Genomic DNA, 19520 nt, shown 5'->3' on the forward strand with positions numbered 1-19520 from the left:
AAGCACAGTGGCTGGAAGGGAGCATTTTGACAATATCCTTCCATGGCTGCTACAAGGCTATTGCTGCGAATCCCTGGCTAGCTTAGCAAATCTGTCAACACCATCACAGGTCAAACACCAGGTAGCTCCTGTGTAATTCCACAGAATGGTTAACCAGATTGGATGGTAAAAGCTGAAGTACCTGGGTAACTAGAGACACAATTAAATGACATATCCTACAAAGAGTAGAGGTGGCCTTGTACATCCCTCTCAAATTAGGTTTCAGTGAGCTAGCAGCAATTAAAAGGACTTCAAGTTAACATTTCTGAGAGGTGGCTGATGTTTGATCTGGCATATAGGAGATGCTAACTGAGAAAATGACCTGCTTAAAAGCCTCCTTGATAGGACTAGGCTTGGAATGACTGCTTCAGGAATAGGGGGAATAGGTTTCCCTGACAGGAGCTGTCCACCAGGCAGATGTCTCTTGCTTCATTTACAGTTAATGCTTTGAAGAAGAGATTCATCTGACTTATTTTCAGTGTTTACTTAAGGGTGAGATAAATCTTGACCTAAAAATGCCTTGGTCTTTTCCAGGAGTACGTGGGGATGGGACTATTTCAGGTCTCAGTATCCAACTTTAATCATTCATTTATATTTGAAGAATATGAAAAGGTATTGGAAAAATATAGTTTCTACAGCATAGACTAACAAAGTTTTGTTAGTATGTGGACATCAAGGGGAAGAAAATTACACAGTGAAAGAAAGATCACTCCTGCCCTTCCTCTTTCTTTGTTTTCCTGCTGAAAAACTGGGGGGTCCCACAGGTCAGGGACCCTGGGACTAGACTTACTCAAGCAAAATCCCAGGGAAGTGTTTGCCTGCTCAGAAGAAGAGAATATAACTTGCCTGTATAAGCAAAAAAAGAAACCATAACTCATTTGAAATCTTGACATTCAGTTAGTGATGTTTCTCCTGTGCACTGTTGCCTCTGTGTGGCAGCTGAAATAAGTAGAGATGATTAAGCCCCCGCTATGGTATTGCCATATATAGATGTCTGATTTCTGCCACTTGTATCTCCTGTCACTATTCAGTGCCTGCAGTGGCTTCTTAGAGGAAACTTTTCTGTAGCAGAAATAGCAGCAGCATGTCATGGCTGGTCTGCTGTAGCTGTGTAGTGTTGCTGCTTGCGGTGCTGCTCCCAGGGCGCTCTCCTGGTGTGTCTAAGCAATTATTTCTAGATCTGTTGCTAATTCTGTGTTAAGGAAGGAATTGGGGGTCCAAAGCCAGAGTGGGCAGATGATGCATTCAGCTCAGTGTGTTTCATGAAAAATAAAAGAAGAGATAATAATACCATGTCCCTCATTGTCTGCTCTGTCCTCTCTTACACGTGTATGCATGTGTCTTTGCTAACTATTCATCTATAGTGGGATGCCTGGTAACACTTAAGCACATGTCAAAACATGTCCTAAACCATCTTTTTTGCTGTTCTTCATTTTAATTTGCAGTAAGTCTTACCTCCTCTCAGTTTTCTGTCTTGGCACTTTGGTTGCAGTATTTATCAGCTTTAGCTAAAAGATAGCAAGGTACTTGAGAAAGATCTGCTACTCCTATTGATCTAGTCAATCCTGGGGGATGATGACAGAATTGTAGCAAAATCAAATGGCAATTTACCATTGTCTTTTCAGCACATCATTGACTCAGTCTTGTCACATGTAGAATGCCAGTAATAACATTTTTAAGCGTCCTAAGCGCCAGCTTGCTTTCCTGCTTTGAAGTTCCTCCTTTAATTCACCTAAATTTGGCATCTCCCAAGGTGTTTGTTTACATATATAAAAAAAAATGAAATCATCATCAATCTGTATTTTGAAAATCAGAATTTGAGACATCTTAATGTGTATCACTGTTTCCCTAACACAGGCTAGATGGGAAGTAGTTGAAAGGAAACGTATCCATGCAAAGGATTTCCATCAAGGACAGTAAGAGAAGAAATGCTTCCTTGAAAAGACTGGAGATTCCCTGGAAATAAAAAAGAGCACATGAGTATGGTATGAAACATTTTAAATCTTTAATTTCCTTCAAGAAGAAGGACTAGAAAGTTAAGGAGAAGTGGCTATTGTTGACCTTTTTTCCCTAAGGTAAGCCAATATTCTCATGTTTTCATGTCCTCAGCTTAAGGAGTTTGAGAAAGAAATGCCAAACATCACCTATCTGTAATAGTCATGACTTGGTATTTCTATCAGTTCTTGAAGCTGCATATATAAAATAATGTGTATAATATGCATCAATTGTTCACTGGGGAAATAAGCCGTTTTCCCTGGAATGTATTCAGAGTTCAGTGTATCCAGGTGCTCTTTTGTAAATAACACCACTCTGGGTCTGGTTTTACTTAGAAGGGGGGATGAAGATCAGTACTTTAAATTGTTCATATGAAAATAAGGATTGTAATTCCTACCATCTTATTTCTGTGAGTCTTTCTGTCAGGTTGGTAGGACTTATTTGCTGACCGCAACTCACAGCCTCTTGGCTTTATGGGCTTCTGACATATGCCTGGAGAAGTAAGGTGGAATTAACTATATCAGCTCTTAAAAAGCTTTATTCTGAGCATGGAAAAGTTCTCCTCAGGTTGCACTCCTCCAGAACACAACATGCATTGCCAGAACTGCAGTTTTCTGTAATGAGACATAGGATGAAGCTTCAACAACATGCAAGCATGTTACAGTTGCATATGGTGCAAGTGTTGTATTTATTCCTGTTCGCTGCTGTGTTTATACAGAATTATTTATTTCCTTTACATTTATTTAAAAAAAAAAACAAATCTCAGTATTTCTCAGGGTTTTAGTTTCCAGTATTCCCCATGTCTCTCACAACATGCTCTTTTGAAAATACGATTTTGTTGTGTTCCTCTATCAAACTGAAGCCTATAATCTGCAATGTGGATTGGCCAGGCGCCACATACGGCAGATGGACTTGAGCGTGTTTCTGCCAAGGAGCTAGCATGTGCACCAAGCTCTGTGCGTGTGGCATCCATTTCCTAACCAGAATGTCAAAACAGCTGTCTGTGGAGGACTCCTGCATCTGTACTAACAGGATCTGCCAGAAGTCCTGTAATTTGGAGCGTGGTTTCTATCTGAATAGTTCAAACAGTTTTAATGTGCCCAAACCTGGAGCAATGGTCTCTGAGCACTGTGTGATTTACACCAGTTTACAGGAGAATAATCCCGCAGGATGGTGAGGGTTTGTTTCTGATGCACGTCCATTTAGCTGTGTTTACAAAGGTGCTAAAGAAGCGAGGAGAAGGGGGAGTTGGAGCTAGTTTGGTAACTACTTTAGAACAGGTTTAGAAGTTTCTGGCACTGGCGAATGGTACTGGAATGTAAAAAGCCATTTGGATGAGTGGCAAGTTCCAGAAGATTTCAAGGGAAACGGGTGCAGCCATAGCTGGTCTGAAAAGAAGGTGCATCAGCAGCAACAGGCAGGTCCTGAGTGAGACAAAGCAAATTATTCCTATTGGAACAAGTCCAGAGAAGGGCCACGAGGATGATCAGGGGACTGGAGCACCTCCCGTATGAAGACAGGCTGAGAATGGTGGGGCTGTTCAGCCTGGAGAAGAGAAGGCTGCGTGGAGACCTCATAGCAGCCTTCCAGTATCTGAAGGGGGCCTATAGGGATGCTGGGGAGGGACTCTTCATTAGGGACTGTAGTGACAGGACAAGGGGTAACGGGTTAAAACTTAAACAGGGGAAGTTTAGATTGGATATAAGGAGGAAATTCTTTACAGTGAGGGTGCTGAGGCACTGGAATGGGTTGCCCAGGGAAGCTGTGAATGCTCCATCCCTGGCAGTGTTCAAGGCCAGGTTGGACGAGGCCTTGGGTGACATGGTTTCATGTGAGGTGTCCCTGCCCATGGCAGGGGGTTGGAACTTGGTGATCTTAAGGTCCTTTCCAACCCTAACTATTCTATGATTCTATGATTCTGAGCTTGGTGGGAAGCAGCTTCTTCAGTCACGTTCCCTGCAATTTTATCTAAGCTAACATGCTTTCCTGCTTGGCCTTCGCCTCATTCATAGGTTGTTGGTTTGAACAGTTGCCCTGATTTTTGTCTTTCATAGGGCATGTTTCTTAATGAATAAACAAAAGTCGAATAACTCATTCTAAAGAATACTTTTATTCCTCTGTTTTATTAATCTAACACTGCCTTTCTGACCTTTTGTTTCTGTTACAAATAATCACTTCCATTTTCTCAGACATTATGAAATGGCTGTAATAAGGGTATAGCACTTGCCCTTTGGAAGAGACAAGAAACCAGCCATTTCTGTCTGTAGCTACATCTTGCCAGTGAAGTTAGAAATGTCTTGGAACCTTTTCCCCAATAAAAGTTGAAATAATTGCTCTATTCTGGGTGGTTTTCTCCCTTGTTGTTCTCGTGCTTTTAGTCTCAAAGACCAAATGGCATTTAGAGTGATGAATGTTTTGTTTCCTATTTCCTTCCCTAAAATACATGACAATAATGTCTACTAGGCATTTCTGAAATGACCAAAAATGTACTTTTGTGATCAGTTTTGTGCTCATTTTAAATGGTCCTTCTTGGGATATGTAGCAGATTATCAGATCACATGATTTTATTTCTCTGTTATGGTACTCAATCCTGTAGACTGGAAAACTGGGATTAATATTTTGTGGTACAATTGATTAACTATTGAGAGCCATGCAATCATGTTCTGTTGCATAGTTTATCTCACAGCAGCACCATGGATTCTTGAGCACCCTTCCACTAAATGTCAAACATGTCCTTGTAGCACATCTTTATGTTTAAGAGATGTCAGTGGTCACTATGGTCCAAAGAGTGTGGCTTGGTTCATACTGTTTATTTCTACTCCCCTCTTATGTTGAAGTTTCAGATTCTTAGGTGTTGCTTTTCCTTCTTACTTTGCTTATGTTTCCTGTCTCTCCAAATCTCCTGTCCTGGCTTTGAGTTCAGATAGATGTCGGGTGACCATTAAATTGGCTTGTATTAAAGTGAGGGCTAGCAAAATGCATTGAAGCTACATCAATCTGTTGAAGCTAATACAAACCACTTGTAGAAAAACCAAGTAACCTGAGGGTGCTATTAATTTTAGATTAAGAACGCATCAAGGAATGAAGGCTAATCCATTAAACTAGAATTCTTTTGCTGTGATTCCAATGTAAATAAATGTCAGAAAAGTAAAGATATTAGCAGTAGCTAAGCAGTCTCACCAAGACCAAGCCGAGGCTTGAATGATGTCCTCCTTGGTTTTGTGGGTTTGTCATTGTTTTCTTCTTCCTCATACAAAATTAATCAGTAACACTGGAAATAATCCAGCTCTAGATCAAAACAAAACAAGTCCTTTTGAGACTCCCCTGATGTCTACATATAATCTGTACAAAACCACAGAACCAGGTAATTATGTGCAAGAAGCAAGCACTAGAAAGTGTAGTAAGAAAAGAAGAATTTACTTTTTTCCTTTTCCAACAGTTCTTTTAACTATTGGTGTTTTCTAGAACAACAGATCAGTGCTATAGGGAAGAGTGGGACTTTTCAGTCAGAAATATCCTTTAGCTTTTTGCAATTTATTATGCATTGCTTTTAACTATTAGCATATATGACATACAAAGAGCTGTCCCTGTGTGCCTCTGCCTTCATCTCTGAAGGTAAGAGGCACTCACCTGCTATGGGATTCTGCAACCACAGATCCCAAGCTTCACAAGAACAGCTCCTGCTGCCCCCTTTTTTTATGGAGAGATGTTTTTGTAAGGAAGTCCTTATTCTGAATATTATTTTTTCTTTTATCAGAGTGTTTCTAGCAGTTTCCGTTCCAATGCTTCAGCATATGCAGGCATAGCTGGGATGAGGCTCCAAACAGCCAGTGCCTTTGACCAGGCACAAAGGAAGCAGTTTCCTTGGCAACCACAACCCCAGAAAGGTCCCAAAACGGCACTTCCACCTGCCTGAGATTTTGTTTTAATTTAGGAGTTTGCACATCGGCTTTGCATGGAGAATTGGGTTCTTGGGGCTTTATTCATAACGTAAGTTGCTTACAGGAATCATGTACTTTTTGCATATGAATTTATACCTTGGAGTGACTAGCTTACTGGAAAGACTGTTGATTTATGTAGTGACAGCGGATGCTGCAGTAGCACGTGGTGGGATTCAGAAACGACAATACAACACATGCTACAAAGATTAAAACACTTCATGGAGTTAAAAAAGAACTGTCTAGAGAAGAAATAGTTTGCTCCTATGTCTATGTCAGAAATTATGAGATCAGGGAAACTGCCAAACATGCGTATGTCTTTGGGTTTTACTAGATTTGTTAACTTTAAGGGGGAAACAGCCAAAGAGAAGGGCATTAAATAAGGAAACACTAAAACTCGATCCTCACTGCTGAGGGATGGGTATCTTCATACAGAAAAGTTCACACCTGCTTCTGGGGTCACTTGGGTCAGCTCCTGGCTGTTTTTAGACAGTTGATGTGAGATCATTGTGGATTTAGCAGAGCTTGGCTTTATTTACCCCATGTAGGTTGGGGTGCCCCATGGCTGCATCTTGCCTGGGGCCAGCCTGCCCCCAGTGTCTGTGAGGTGTTTCTCCAGAGCATGTCTTTAACAGCCACGTAACTTCAATACTCAGATGCAGTTTAAAGCCCAAATATGTTTGGCTTCCAAATATCATCAAAAATTGCATGTGAAAGGAACTGAGCCTGTGCTTTGCACCAAGGGCCCTGTGCAAATGCAGGGTTGTCTCCTTAAGAAGAAATAGCTGTGCCATGCAGGTGACACCAATTGCCCCCTGGCCAGACCCTGCTGGGCAGGAAGAAATTGCAAAGAGCTATAGGAATAAGGAGCTGGAGCAGGCTGAGGTATGAGACCACAGGCAAAGAGGTGAAGCAAATAACCTCTGAACTCCAAGTGCAAGTGAAAGCAGAGCATTAGTTGCATGGGCAGCAAAGCCTGGATGAGTGAAACTCTGTCTGTGGTTGGAAGCTAGAGGTGGAGGACAAAGGTGAAGGCATCACATCTCATCAGTGTTTCTTGATGAGACAGATGTTCCTCAAAGGTATGTTGCTGCCTTTTCGTGTTGTATTTTGTGTTTAGTGGGACTGTGGTGCCAGGGAAGCTGTTTTCAGGTTGGTGGTGCTGGTCAGTGCATCTGGTGATGCCTGTTTCTAATGTGAAATTTTGTGGGTTTGTGTGCACAGCAGTGCTTATCTTGTTCTTGTGGGGTCTAAAGCTTACCAGAATGTGCTGGGGGAGAGAAAGAGACATCATCAATTTATCCTGCTTTTGGTGTTAGGCAGCTTCTTCAGCTTGAGGTCTCTGCTTCAGTGATTTGGCTGTCCCATGTTCCTGGGTAGGCTGTGTCTCACTTTTAGATTTATCAGTACTTATTTTCATAAACAAATTGGTTGATTGAGGGTTTTTCTGTGTAAAAGATGTGTCTTTGTGCAGCACATGGACCTTCCTATCCTAAGTAAAAGGGTTTTCAGTGACTGCTTTAACACAGGAAGCTAAAACCAGAAATCCCATCATACTGCTTTGCCAAAACTGTGTTTATGTTATAAATCTCTACCTAATATTTCCCATTTTCATGAATTGCAGTTGGAGAGGGGCTGTTTGTGCCAGTTAGCTTTATATAGTGCAATTAAAGCAGACAGCCCCTCCAGCAGCTCTGGTGAGTGCCTCAGAGGCATAGGTGCTAACCAAAGCAGCTGTGGGTGATACCTAAAGCCTAAGCAGTGTGACTGTCCCTCCTTCACCCCAGTTCCCAGTACCCAATTAATGTTTCTTGAACTTGAGTGATGAGGCTCAGAGTGAAGCTCTGTGTTTTAGCAGGGAGAAGAAAAATTCTTCCCAGCTGCAGCATCCATTTCAATCCCTCTTTGACAGAGCTCTTTTAATATGATGCTCTTGTCTCCCTGGCAGCGATGGATCCTGCTAGCATGGAGGTTTAAGTCGTGTTGTCAAGAGATTTTTGTGACCTTATTTCTGTTGTTTTTATCCCCAGAATTAACATGTCACTTACCTGGTGATGCTTCACAACAGAACTGGTTTTGCTGTGAATGAAGTTAACCCCAGAAGCAGGTTTCCATAGCCTCCAGGTTTAAGTGTGGGTATTGGAGAGGAGAAGTTTCTTTTTCCCAGCCTGTGCTCAGAGAGTGACTCCAATACCCAGTGGAAATGCTCTGTCAACAGAGAAAGACTAATGAAACAGAAGAAGTTTTCAGGTGTAGCAGGAGTCAGAGCTCTGTCAGCTCTCCAAAGCCCTACCTTGATTAGCCTCTCCCTTCCTGGTCACCTACATAACAACATTTATTCATTTTGTATAATGCTTCAGTGAACCCCCTGAGTCCTCAAGCTAAATACCAGCATATGCGATCTCTGCGTATTAATGTCTCCCTCTGGTTTACATGTCACTAAAATACTGCAGACCTGCTGGGTTGTTGGGTTATATATTTGTGAGAGAATAAATCGAAGAAAATAAACTGTGTGACAGCAGTGTAATGAGGAAGCAGGCAATGATCAGCCTAATGGGAGGGTCAGAGACATAGCCCAATAAATAAGGGAAAGATGGAAGTGTCCCCATCAGCTAATATGTGCACGTACTGTTATCTGTTTACCAGCTGAGCCCCTGCACAGCTGTAGGGAATCAGGGGGACTGTGTGCTATTGCTAGCTCTGCCAAGGGTGAGAGTAATCAGTCTGAGCTCCCAGTGCTGCGCTGCTCTGGTACTCAGGCCCCTGACTTCTGTCCCTCTCTCATTTATCCTTGCTAGAAAAGCAGGGAAACTGGTATTTGAGAGGAAAGATGAGTTCCTTGCCTGGTTTTGTCTGTGCTTATTACCCATGCCCTGCTGCAGGTCCTGCTTGCAATCTTGAGTCAATTGTTTGGGCAGTGATGTCCCTTCATGGACTTTGGCTGAAGAATGTTAGGGACCAAGATTCCCACTTCCTATTAAAACTGTGTTTAGTAGGGACCTTGGTTTCTAAAGTTAAAATTCCCCACGTATCTTTTGCCTCTTAAGGTACAGAGAATTCTTACTGTGGTTGAGCTGGTTAGTGCCTAGCTTGGGTTCGATCTTTTTACTGATGAAGCTGCTTGGCTGTCTTCTTCATTATAGGGGGATAAAAGTTAAGTGGTGGTGTGTTGAATGTTTTGATTTTTAAGGTCCTTCTCCCCAGTGCTTCAGATCCTCATCTGCAGGTGCAGCATTAGTTACCGTCTTTCTGTGACACCTTAAGGAGTTGATGTACTTGTACTTGGTATCTGTATGTAAAACTAGGAAGATGTAGCAAAATAAAAACATCGTTTCTCTGCCTTTTAGATGCATTACTTAAGGTAGGTCTTCATTAATTGTCATCATCCCAGTGGTGGTCCTTTACTCCAGCTTGAGAGTGCGTTCATCCTTGTTAAATGTGGGAGATAATTTCAAATACAGGTTTTCAGGTAAGGGCTGGCACAGCAGTAGTCTGCATTAAGCGAATAGGTGCATTAACAGGCTTTGCATAGAACCTGAAGTTTCATGTGGTGAGTGGAATGCTGGTAGAAGGATGTGGGGGTTTTGTTGTGGGTTCCTTTTGTTTGTTTTGTTTCACTATTTTCTGAGAAACAAAGTCCATGTGAAGCTTTCTTCCTGTAAGTTGGCTGTGCATGGTACCTGTCTGGATTTAGTCTTAACACAGATTTATCTATGGGGACATGCAATATGGACCATCTTCTGCTTTCTAAAGAGACAGACATATTGACCTACAGCTAGAAATGCTCTTAAAATTGTCTTCTAAATTTCCTTTTCTCTTGGCTTTATTATGATAAAAGCCTGAGAACTTCCAGTTGTTGATTTCATAATTGCTGACTTAAGCATCTTTTTAAAGGGTTTAAAGCAACTAAATGGAAGTTGGAAATTTCAGGCAAAAATATTTTCATCTCTTTGCCATAAAACAGTAAACAGCAGTTAGTGTTTGTGGACACTGTAAAAATGAGCAGTACTGACTGTGCCACAAACTGAAGTTCTTTGCTTGGAGTCAGCTACCTTGAGATGACATTGTGGGATGTTTTTTCTGTCCCCTGTTGACTTGCACATAAACACTTTCAGCCGTTTGTGTACAATTGGAAGAGTAATGAATTAGAAATGTCAATTCACTTCCACAATTGTTAAGGTTTAATGATAACCGTTATTGCTGTGATATTGTTATTGAAAAGACTAAGAAATGTGAATGGTTTCATTTTGCATTCTTTGAGTACGTTTATGAGATGTGTGATAGCAGAGAAAATTACAGTAGATAGTTTACCAATTTGCTTATTTCTCTTTTTAGATGTTCTCATTTTTCTTGTAATATTATCTGGTATCTCCTACCATTATTGAGTCCTTTATATGTGCATGCACGCACACAAAAGTGAGTAGGTAATGCATGACCCCAAGATCTGACAGCAAAAGACAACAAAAGAAGCAAAGAGACCATGATCACCAACTCACAGGTAGGAAACTAATGTTCAGTGAGATTAACTCAGTTGATGTAACAGTTTCTAAAAGTGGTGTACTCCCAGCACATACCAGCATAATTTCTGTACTTTGTCATATGAGGTTTTGTATCTATGCTTGAATTTTATAGCATCTTAATGTGAATTGTTCCTAAGAGGAGTGTAATTGCAGCATCTAGCTATGATGATAATGGACATTACAGAATTACCTCAGTGGAAAAGCAGATCCTACATATTGTGATGACATCATCTGAAGGTTGAATAAATGAGAGAATCTCCTTGTTAAGTGGGGTGGGATGTGTTAGAGATGAGGTAGGGTTAAAAATGGAAATTTTATGGAAATAAGATCAATGAAGTGGCAAGTGATGCAGGGCGTACCCCATGGGTCACTAACAGAGAGCAAATTTCCCTTCCTCTTGCATTCAAGTGAGAGCTCTTCGCAGTCAGACTGCTGCCCAGCATTTTTGCTGCTTCTGTTTGTCCCATTCGGATGTCAGTGTCTAATTAACTTGATGATGCAAGGTAATCTACCTTGGCCAAGGAGCATGTAGCACAAAATAAATCAGGAAGGACAGATACTGATGGTGTCCTTTGTATGCTTTCAATCCCAGGATGACTGCAGGTGCTCTGAGCTGCCACACTTCCTTGCTTGGGGAACTTGTTTGGCATAGAGCATCCTTCAGGTTTTCAAATTTATGTAAAGAGACCATTATCACATTGAAGGATATGTAAGATTAAAACCTTCAATGGATGCCACCAGATTAATGGTAACATTAATCTTCACGATGCAAATGAGAAGGTGAGACACAAAAATGACCTGTGGAGGAGGAATGAGCACAATGATTTATTTATTTATTTAGAGCCTTTGTCTGAGCTTTAACTGTGTTATTGCTCTTCTCCATGAAGAGCACATACAAGAAGTCTTGTGAAACCATTTACCTCCATATCGTGTACTTAACCCCCAACTGGAGTACCATGCAGCAGAAAGGTAGAACAAGTATATTTTTAAACCACTAAAAAGATTTTGTTGAAGTATATAAAGCTCTTGAAAACAAATCTGTTATACAGGAGTAAAAGCTATTAAATCAATGCTGTTTCCTCTATTTAGTAATTTCTAAATACTTTGTGCTGATACAGAGGGAAACATGATTTTAAAAGCCAACAGATTCATTAACATGGTGTGACAACCCAAAATACCTGTATATTACAGAAAGATCATCAACAGATCGATAAACCTGCCTGAAATAGTTGTCTTGCAGCAGTATTGAATTTTGAGGGTTTTGCACCAGTCAGTATTTTCTGAAGGGATAATTTTCCAGTAAAGGGGAATTGTGTCATAACCAGTTGCTGGGCCACTGCTTTTGTGGCTAAGGAAGAAGAAAGATCTGCACTGATTCTATCTCCTAATTAGCAGGGAACTTGATCTGAGTCCAGAGCTTATTCTTAGGAGGCCAGCCAGGCTGTCTGAATGGAGAAATTAGACATCTCAAATGACCTTGGATCTGTAGCATGCTTCTGGTGACCCCAGTCTCCCCTGGCTTCTGCTGTGCCAAAGGAGGGCTGCACCATATGGTGAAGAAGTGCAGTGGAGAAAAGGTGTCAGCTAATGACTAAGAACTACTTTTAATTCTAGCTCTAGACAAAACAGAGGGGAGGGTGCAATCCTCTGTCTTCATTTTTACCCATTCTGCAAGTGGGATCTCTTGTTTCTGTCCTTCAAAAGCATCCAGGGAGGTGGAGGACAGATTAGCACATGCAGCTGCTGGCTGCTTGAGTTCATTAGAAAATGCATGTGCCGTAACCCACAGCGATTTGCCCATGGAATGGCATCGCTTGAGATGTTGCAGAGTTGATAGAAATCAAAACGATGTTGACTCCAAGTCGGTTTTTAACACTGATACCTAATTTAAATAAATACCAGATGGGACAGAGGCAGTTTGTCTAGGCAATTACATGATCCCCACTTGCACAATGCTGTACTGAGGCAATACCAGCCAGAGTGAGAACAGGGAGAGAAAGGTGGTTCACCCCATGCCTGGGATTTTGGTACAGCCTGGAGAAGCTATTGAATATCTAGGAATAATTAAAATGAATGCAAGAAATATGCATGTAAACTTAGTGCTTGGCTAAAAGTTCCACTTAAATGTGAAATTGAAAGTGGTTTTGCAAACACCCCAGGAAGTGGCTGGGAGCTTCTGATGTCTTTATTTTATAGCAGTAGAAATGGAAAAGGGAGTTCAACATAAATTGAGGAAGGACATTTAATTAGTAAAAATTTGACTAGTAACAAATCAGCTCAACTAATGTCTTTTAGACTTCCTACTTGGAGACATCAACTATCGCAGAAATTTCATTAAACATGATTACTTTAATTATTTTGTCCTTAGTGAAGAGCGCTAATTAACTTGGCTATGATAAATATGCATCCAAATAGCATTCTGAAATCCCTACAGATCCCAATTATTCTTAAAGTCTAAGGTGTAGAAGTTGCTGCTACAATCCTTTTTTTAGAGCAAAGATTTTTTTCAGGGGACACCATTGATTTCAAAGGTGAGTAATTTTTTTTTCTTCTGAGAAAAAGGAGGCAATTTTTGATCAAAATCTGAGGTGAAATTATGAGGGCTCTGAAAATAACCTTGATGTGTGTATCTTGTTCCTAGCCATGGATTCTGCCTATGAATTGAAGCCAAATGAAAATCTGCAAAGGGGAATGGTTAACTGCTAACCATTGTAGCAGCTTCAAATATGTAATCAGTTTGCATATAAGAATAGCATTAGTTACACTTGAAGGTAAAAAGGACCGATATATGGCAAACCCTCTTAAGCGTACATCAGGCCTTAATTTGGGGCCATTGTCTTGTAATCACAATGGAGTGAAGATGATCCTCCAAAATCATTTTAAAACCCTGCATGCGTGCCCTTTCTGGCAACTTGGAGCTCATGATCTCCCTGTCTATTGGCTGGATCTATGACTCTCTTGAAGACTGAGCTGAGAGAGGGGAAAAAGAAAGTGCTTTCTCTGAAAAGTTTTTATTTTAAGCATCTCTTTGGTTTTACTGCCTAGAAAACTTTTCCTAGAACAAGCCTTTTTGCATTCACATGAATGGGCTAATGATGCTATTGGGTTATCTGTTCTACAGTTCCTTTTCTTGGCTTCTTGCCAGGTGTAATTATAAAGTAGATTCAATTCCTTGATGGAAGAATGAAGTTAAGGTAAGCTAATTAAAAATGGAGTCACTATAGGTGTCCAAAGGTGCTTCATAGATTTGCTTGGGTTTTTATTATTCAAATCTCCCCGTGTCAGGATATGTTTCTTTCTAATCCTTGACCCTGTCAGCTAATCAAACAAAAGCATGCCTGTCTTCTAATTAACAAAATAATTTCCCTTGTGGATACATATGTTCCTGTAAATCTAAGATAAACATCAGTGCAATTAAAGTGCAGTTCAAGTTTCTGAAATTTACTTTGGAACACCAAAATGCCATAGTATTAAGTGTTTGAGGAACTGTTACTCCATCAAATGATTCGGGGGGGGGGGGGGGTGTATTAATAAAAAGGAGCATTTTACACAAATTTTAGTACCAATAATAAAGATAGTGCTTTGGACACATTGTGGCCAGGAAATACTCTCTGTCCTCAAAATGAGATAATTATAAGCTGAAAAATATAGGATGAGTCTGATTTTTGTCAATGATCTATCACTAGAGCCTCTTAAAGTTGCAATAATACAAGGGACATGAAAAGCAAAAAGGATGTAAGTGCCTTGACTTACAACAGTAATGAGTACAACAGTTTGCTGGAGTAGCTGTAAATCAAATGTACTGTAGCTATAAAAAGTCCATAAGACATTTGGATGTGATCCTGGACTGCTTCCACGATATAGAAGCTGTGCATACAAATGAGAAGTCATCCATATTGCATTGTGGGGAGGACTGCATTATTGAAACTGGAAAGATGATAATAGAAAGTTGGTTTTGGAAAACTACTGAAGCTGAGCTTCATTGTATTGGTGCCAGTACAGGGCAATTACATTTGGGACAACGTCAATATCAGTTAAATAGAGGAAATGTAATAAGGAAGGAATATGTGATCATTAGGAATATAAATTAAATTCAATTCTGCAGATTAGAGGACTGTATATTTTAATTTCATTTTAGCCTGATTTCTTCCCCCCAGCCCTCACCATCACCACCACACATAGCCCCCTCCTCTTCCCCCTTATTTATTTCACTTTATGCTTTATTACTTTTAAGCTTGTTTTTCTTGGTGTGGCTGATGCTTATGACATCTTCTTCCTACATGCTGTGCCTAATAGAATTCTTTAAACAAAGAAATCTCTTGGGGTAGACATTCAAAAATCACCGCACCGTGTATAACATAGGGCTGAAAATGAAGGAAGAGGGACAGGGTGGCTGGAAGCTCATCTTAAAAATTGTCTTAGGAAAAATATTCCTATAGATTAAGGTCATGTCTGGGGAGCTGTAGGACATGCATTCAGTTCTGACCCTGTTGTGTCTTTGTTCTCCACGTCGAAAAGCAAAAACCCTTTCCTCTTCCCTGATTCCTACATGTACCTTCTAAGTCTTTAATAATTTTTAAGTGGGGTCTGGTTTTCACAGTACAGTTCACTTAATCAGCATTCTGATTGCATTTGGAGTCTAGGTGTTAATTCCAGTGTTTGTGTTACTGTGACAGCATTAATATTACCCCTTGTTAAGGTAATATTAATGGATTTCCTCAACCGAGCATTACACTGGGTTAAGGCTGGGGCTGCATGTGCCCAGTCTTGTCTCAGGTGATCTGTTCCATAGTGGCCGTAGGCTAAATCTAGTGGGAAAAACCTGTAAATAGGAGCATGGTGACTTGGATTCTACCCTTGGGTGTGAGCCGGCCGGTTGGCTCCCTAGTGATGTGCCTCAGTGTCTCAGCATGTGGGTGCAGAGCTCTTGCGTGATGTGAGACCACGATATTTGTGAAGTGTCTTGAGACCTGGAAGAAGATTACTTACAAGCACAATGAATTGGCAGGAGCTGCCTTATCTCCAAGAGGCCAGTTAACTGTCATAGGAGTTCAAGTAAGCTTTTATTTCCTTTTGGTTCTTTAACAAAACCCAAACAAATCCATGAAGAAAAGGAGGCACTAAGCAAAAGGTGGAAGTTTGAATGCAGGTGTCAGGAATTTGACTTGAATGCTCTATACATCACAAATCCATGTATCACCATGGTACTGAATGGTGAGAGATCACACAGATGTGCAATTCTTGTTTGAGAACTCCAGGAGGAAATTGTCACATGTAGCCGTAGAGAGAGAAAATAGGAAAACTTTTGGCTTGGGAATTTTCATCTAGCTTTGTTGTAAATTTATTATGGAGCTTCTTAAATGCCTTATCCAAGAGAATGTCCCCATTGTATTAAACTGCACAAGTACACGTAACCAAGCACTTCTGGACTTTGGAAGTTATTATTTATTTGTTTAATAAAGGAAAGAGAATGTCATAGGAAGAGTGGACAAAGACTAAAATCAGTGTTGAGAAAGTTCTGCAGCAGGTGAGTAGCAGAGATGACGCTATATCCATTGGGTCATACTGCCTCTTTAAGGTTTGGTTGCTGCTTTTGATAGCTGTGGGAATGCATCAGATGGCTGCCCAGGCCTTCTCTGCAGAATGGCCCCATGATGTATTAAGGGATAACCCCCCAGAAGCTATGAGTTTGTGTATTGCTAGTTATTGGTAGTCTTTGACTAGAGAATGGGCATTAGTACTGCCTCACTATCGGCACAAGACTGAATGTTGGATTGCCAATAGCAACGTGCTGCTCTGGAGTACATCTGTGTGTGCGAATAGCTTAGGCAGCGGGCCATGGAATAGATTTCTAACACAAATGTGTAGGCACTTTACTGTAAACCAGCATAGCTGAAGGGGAGTAATTGTGAGGGGACAATGGTAGTCTTTCACCTTATGCACCAGGTTTATCCTCACTGCACCTTTGTGCTGCTGAGGCAAAAGTTTGGAGGCTGCAGTCTTGTTCTTTTCTTCTCTGTGCTTCTTCCCATAGCAAGCAATAATCATGCAGGGTTTTGGTGAGTCTTGTCGTATAACAGCCATTTTTCTTACCTCAGGGACTGGAGGGGAATTTTCCTTTAGATCCATCTGTTCATAAACCAGTGGGGATCTATTGGTCATTCAAGATCAAGATTTGTGCGAGTAAATGAGTTCACACAAATGCAGTGTTTACTGCAGTGCCTGTTTGCTGGTGGTACCTGTTACCCAGTGCGAGGATCACTTCTTTGCACTGTTTCTACTATCCTTGCAGTACTCCAAGGCAGGTAAGGTTATTTTTGACTCTGTTTTTCTCTGATCTGATTTTAGAAGTTGACTTGAAGCTGGAAATTCACACTGTCCATCCCGCCCCTAGCTGATTATTTTTTCAATGCAGACAACTAAACCAGCCATTTAAAATTGTTGAGACTGAATGTTCAATTCAGCCATTAGTATGTTAAAAAGTAATTGTTGGAACACATTCCTGTTATTTCACGTAATGTGAGTCTAATTTGATTTAACCATTAAGCCTCCCTTTTCCTGATGTGCTGGCTTCTGGATCTTTTTCTCACATTTGGAAAATGCCAATAGACAGAAGCTTGCACTTTAGAGTAGGACATGTGAAAATATCAGGTGTAGTATGTAGGTGATAAATCCTTTGGGTTCTTTAACAGCTTTTATTGATTTTTGTCTGGTGATATTTCTGTCAGGAGAGAGATCTAATCCAACCTAAAGTGGTGTTACATATAGCCCTAGCAAAAATAATCAGAAACTCCTTATCTGCACTAAGTATATTTATATACTGTGCTATGCAGTTTGGGTACTGTTCTCTTCATAATGTTTGAGTGCTGAAATACCACTTTGTTCCCCAGAGGCTGAGAGAATGTTATTGGTGTGTTTATTTGCTCTTTCCCCATACATGGCATTTAGAGTGATTAATGGGAGCCGTGTTCATTAACCCCCTGAAAACACTAATTCCCAGATGACTGGAACATCCCAGAACTGACATCAGAGGGCCAAGCCCCTCCCATAAGCTTATTTAATAGACATTCCCATCGATCTCCTCCATTTGGTGGAGACAAAAAAGAGCTGAGATCAGGCCATCACAAAAGTGCATAGAAGCATCCCAGGGTAGGTAAACTCCCTGAATTGTGTCATAAAGTTTCAGGAGCCCTCATCAGACTTTCTCTGACTTTCTAATACTGGCTCCAGCTTGTCTGGGCTGGCAGGTAGCAGCAGGGGTTTCTTCTACTTTTTGTTCTCCTGTAACACTGGTGTTTTTATTCCTCCATCATACGTTGTTTGATCCTGATGGATGCAGAGCAAATCCCACCAGTGTGATTTACTCCCACAGCATGTAGCAGTTTATCTTTTCCTTGTGAACCCAGTCAGTAATGGCAGGTATGCAGGGCACAACAGAGTAGAGGGCCTGTGGGGCAACATGGTAGTATGGGTAAAGAACTTACCATGCTTGATGCTGAGTAAAAGCTGGCAGAGCTGAGTTCTGGAAGGCAGTAACATCAAGTTCATAAATCGCATTCTATTTACCATACATTTTTTTTGCTCATTATTAGTTGAGAGTAGCTCATTGGCTCTTAGAATTAGACAAGCTCTGATTCAGTCTATGTTGTATCTCACAGAATGCTTTCTTCCATCTGGGTATTCTTTAACAGAAAGTGCAGGCTTATCTTTTTCTCTCAAATTTCATTTGTATTATTTACTACTTGAAATAACACTAGTCTCCTGGGCCTCCTTATTTTCATGCTAGAGCTAGTTGGCAAGGATGGATACCTGTCATGACTTAACACACACATCAAAATGAAATGAAATGGGAACTTTGCCATTTGTCAGTACCAGAAACTATTGAACACGGAGTCATTCTCCTATACAGTTAAAAAGAAGGGAAAGCTCTCATCTGCTAGAGTACATGAAATAAAGTATTATTAAAAATGTTGAAGCTTCATCCTCCTTGCTGTGGCTTCTGAAGCAGGCTGGAATGCAAGCTGGCCCTGTCTCAGCAGTGGTATTGGATACTCGCAGAGGGACCATGGCGTGTGCTTGACGTGCACCCACAACACGTTAGCTTGTGCAGTAGAGCTGCTCTAGTGTGCGCTTTGGTTGGGATACTGCCCAATGAGTCTGATTCCTCCAGGCTGAACCTTCAGCAAAAATACCTAGAGAAATTAAGGCAGCAGCAGTAGAGCTACTGTGATAGGAATTTGAATAAGGGCATTACACGGCCTTTCCAATAATACACCAGACATAACTAGGGGGAATCGTTTGAGCTGCTACATGTAAACTCTTTTATAAGAGTTCTGTTTGCAATGGTGATTGTAAGGAGGAGAAACAAAAATGGTATTGGGATTAAATAAGTACTGTATAACCTGCAGAAGCTGCAGTCTTGTGGGCAAGTACAAGTAATGTGTCCAAATCCTGAAGAATAGAGCAACTGTACTGCAAAGAGGAAAATCTAGAATCTCAGCAGGGAAAATTGAGAAAGGAGGGAGGGAAGGGTACTGTTTATCCTAGATAATAAGCCATTTAGGGAAATAAACATAGAATTGTTCTTCAGAGAGGCCTGTTACATAAAGAAACAGTAGAAAAGTACAAAAATAAGCATTAATATAACTGAGATGCATACACAGTGGGCAAATATCCATGCCAAGAAAATGTTAATCTGCTATCTGAATGTCCTTTTTTGCAGTGAGCTGAATGTTGATGATATCAACATTAAATCTAGGGAAGCATGTTAGATGAATTGCATTGTTTTCTTCTTTAACCAGTTTCTGTGAAACCTGCTAATGACAGGGGATGGCTCTCCCTGAGATGCTGTTGGTAAAGCAAAAGAAGTACCATAATTATTCTATGTAAGTGGCTTGAAGCTTTGGATTCACAACCCTTATCCTTCTCTGATGTGCGCAGGATACAATGAGCTTGTTTGTCACTTAAACCTTTGATAGCAAGGCTGAGGGCATTTGAGGCAGGCACTTTCAGTCAGAACTTCCTGTGC

At 40.8% G+C, this 19520-nt stretch overlaps 1 long non-coding RNA gene across 1 annotated transcript; it reads left to right on the top strand.

The window, feature by feature from the left end:
• Positions 1-7018: 7018 nt before the first annotated feature.
• On the top strand, positions 7019-10361 carry LOC130604168 (uncharacterized). The gene is made up of 3 exons (XR_008973388.1): positions 7019-7054; positions 9163-9333; positions 10308-10361. It is a non-coding gene; the product is annotated as an uncharacterized LOC130604168 (long non-coding RNA).
• Positions 10362-19520: the final 9159 nt, after the last annotated feature.

This window comes from Pezoporus wallicus, unplaced genomic scaffold (genome assembly GCF_028554395.1).
Source record: "Pezoporus wallicus isolate ANWC-B61680 ecotype Strahan unplaced genomic scaffold, APGP_CSIRO_Pwel_v1 contig_3710, whole genome shotgun sequence".
Taxonomy (NCBI): domain Eukaryota; kingdom Metazoa; phylum Chordata; class Aves; order Psittaciformes; family Psittacidae; genus Pezoporus; species Pezoporus wallicus.